Below are 3859 nucleotides of genomic sequence, written 5' to 3'. Positions count from 1 at the left end.
GAGGGATTAGACACCACATAATGGGGTTAAAAACCACATAATGAGGGTTCAGACACCACATAATGAGGGGTCAGACACCACATAATGAGGGGTTAGACACCACATAATGAGGGGTTAGACACCACATAATGAGGGGTCAGACACCACATAATGAGGGGTCAGACACCACATAATGAGGGGTCAGACACCACATAATGAGGGGTCGGACACCACATAATGAGGGGTCAGACACCACATAATAAGGGGTCAGACACCACATAATGAGGGGTCAGACACCACATAATAAGGGGTCAGACACCACATAATGAGGGATTAGACACCACATAATGGGGTTAAAAACCACATAATGAGGGTTCAGACACCACATAATGAGGGGTCAGACACCACATAATGAGGGGTTAGACACCACATAATGAGGGGTTAGACACCACATAATGAGGGGTCAGACACCACATAATGAGGGGTCAGACACCACATAATGAGGGGTTAGACACCACATAATGAGGGGTCAGACACCACATAATGAGGGGTCAGACACCACATAATGAGAGGTCAGACACCACATAATGAGGGCTCAGACACCACATAATGAGGGGTCAGACACCACATAATGAGGGGTCAGACACCACATAATGAGGGGTCAGACACCATATAATGGGGTTCTCCGCTTCCTCGGGAACAGGCCTGATCCCCATGATCTGCGTGAAGAGGAGGCGGAGAAAGAGAGGGGGCGAAGGTCGGGCAGCTTTCTGAGAATTCATAGACGATCTAATAAACCCCCACTGAAGATAAAACTACCAACGGGACATTAAAAACTGTAACATGTTATGCTTCACGGAGTCGTGGCTGAACGACGACAATATCAATATACAGCTGGCTGGTTATATGATGTACCGGCAGGATAGAACAGCAGCGTCTGGTAAGACAATGGGCGGCGGTCTATGTATTTTTGTAAACAACAGCTGGTGCACGATATCTAAGGAAGTCTCGAGCTATTGTTCACCTGAGGTAGAGTATCTCATGATAAGCTGTAGACCACGCTACATACCTAGAGAGTTTTCATCTGTATTCTTTGTCGTTGTTTACATTCCTCCACAGTCAAAGGCTGGCACTAAGACAGCATTGATTGAGCTGTATTCCGCCATAAGCAAACAAGAAAACGCCCACCCAGAGGCGGCGCTTCTAGTAGCCGGGGACTTGAATGCAGGGAAACTTAAATTCCTTTTTACCACATTTTTATCAACATGTTAAATGTGCAACAAGAGGAAAAAAAATCTCTGGACCACCAATACTCCACACACAGAGACGCATACAAAGCTCTCCCTCGCCCTCCATTTGGCAAATCTGACCATAATTCTATCCTCCTGATTTCCTGTTTACAAGCAAAAATTAAAGCAGGAAGTACCAGTGACTAGATCATGTGGTGGTTAATTTCTGTATTACCAAATGAGGAGAGAGACAAACTTCACAAACCAGTCAGAGTTATACTTAAACTCCATCTTTAATAATAAGAGTTTTGCAATAGCAATGACTTTCAAAATGATGCGCCATTTCTAATGAACCATTGAAAGTGACAAACACAAAAGTACAAAGATCTTTTATAGCCAAGATACACCCCTCTCAACCTTAAACACTGACTCTGAAACTATAACCAGGTCTTAGACGGTCCTCTGTCTTAACCCACACTCAACCATGGGAGGACTGACCCTGACCTTATATCTAGATCCTAGACGGGCCTCTGTCTTAACCCCCTCACTCAACCATGGGAGGACTGACCCTGACCCTATATCTAGATCCTAGACGGTCCTCTGTCTTAACCCCCTCACTCAACCATGGGAGGACTGACCCTGACCTTATATCTAGATCCTAGACGGTTCTCTGTCTTAACCCCCTCACTCAACCATGGGAGGACTGACCCTGACCCTATATCTAGATCCTAGACGGTCCTCTGTCTTTACCCCCTCACTCAACCATGGGAGGACTGACCCTGACCTTATATCTAGATCCTAGACGGTGCTGTGTCTCGGTTGCGTTTCATGAAAACAGGGACATGTCTAACAGACAGTGAAGACACTTTTTTGTTGTTGTTGTGGCGTAAGGTTTGAAAAGGGTGACACACACACAAGCTCTGCTCTGATGCTGCAGCTGTCTCCTTCTATGAAATTATGTGTAATAGAATCAAAGAATGACTGGAAAGGCGAGTGTGGATAATGACTGAATGGAACTAGGAAATGTGTAGCCTGGACAGCTTGGAGAATAATCGTCCTCAATAGCTCATTGATATAATGTATTTTCACATTCAGTCCAGTCATTTTTGACATGATGCTGTTTATCACATTTCCTTGTATGTAGAGAAGATATTGAAAATATAAACGTGAGATTTTTTGTTTTGTTGTTTTTCAATGAACTGTTTTGAGTATCTGGAACATGTGTTATCTGAGAGTACCAGACCCCCCACGGATGAGCCACTGTAACGTCTGACTGCTGCTGAAACACTGTTTTCCTGGATGGATCAGATTTTCACACTCACAGAACAGAACACAAGACCATGAAATATTCAAATGATGAATCTGGGTCATGTTTCAGAGTGTTGGAGTGAAAGACTTCTGGGAGATATGGTGGTAGAATCAGATGATTTAGGTTGGAGCTGGGTGACATGGTGGTAGAATCAGATGATTTAGGTTGGAGCTGAGTGACATGGTGGTAGAATCAGATGATTTAGGTTGGAGCTGGGTGACATGGTGGTAGAATCAGATGATTTAGGTTGGAGCTGGGTGACATGGTGGTAGAATCAGATGATTTAGGTTGGAGCTGGGAGCATGGTGGTAGAATCAGATGATTTAGGTTGGAGCTGGGAGACATGGTGGTAGAATCAGATGATTTAGGTTGGAGCTGGGAGCATGGTGGTAGAATCAGATGATTTAGGTTGGAGCTGGGAGCATGGTGGTAGAATCAGATGATTTAGGGTGGGGCTGGGTGACATGGTGGTAGAATCAGATGATTTAGGTTGGAGCTGGGAGCATGGTGGACCAAATATCCATATCGCGAGAAATTTACCTATTTATTTTTTTGTTGTTGCCGATAACGATAAATCAGCAATAAATTCCGAAACATAATTTTTTGGGGGGGAAGAGCTGGATGATGTGGAAAATACCTTTTGTAGGCCTATTCACTGCGAATGGAGCTTTGCTCGGCGCCACTCTGTTGTTGCATCAAAACCATTCTAGCAAACAGTCTACTCCGGTTGTAAAGTGGAGCCATGAACTCTATAGAGATGAGAAATACATGATACACTCACAGAAAGCTGTGACTGTCCTCTCTGTAACTAGAACAACGGTAGTTGCATTGAAAACGGGTCTTTTCACAGCAAATTGCATTTTGAGCAACGATTATAATCCTTGTGTTTCCCATAATGCATCTCTCCCTTCTCCGTCCTCACAGAGGGAGTGAGAGTGGCTCTCTTTCACACAGCAGCCGACAGTGAAACAAGGACAGGCTGATACTTTCATAGCAGGAATCAACATAATGAATAGGTTATTACTATTGACCAGATAATGGTTTTAGAACTATCTACAAGAACGTTAAGTAGCAAAATCATGAAAATTACTGACATAAGCCATATACTTCGTAAAATGATGGCAGTGTTGGTGTCGGTAATTTTCGGTTTATCGTCTCTGCTATACTATAGTACCGTTAAAGGACACAATGCACGTTTTTTATCCCTATGTTATGAGTAAGACCAGGAGGTTTTCCTGACCGAGAAAAACAGGTTACAACTAGGACCCAGAGTTGTTCCTGGTCAGGTCAATCGGTCAGGAGAAACTCCCAGCCCATCAAGGCCTTGGTCCTGACGAGATCT

Source organism: Salmo salar, chromosome ssa12 (assembly GCF_905237065.1).
Source record: "Salmo salar chromosome ssa12, Ssal_v3.1, whole genome shotgun sequence".
Lineage (NCBI taxonomy): Eukaryota > Metazoa > Chordata > Actinopteri > Salmoniformes > Salmonidae > Salmo > Salmo salar.
Note: the sequence above shows the minus strand (reverse complement) of the source record.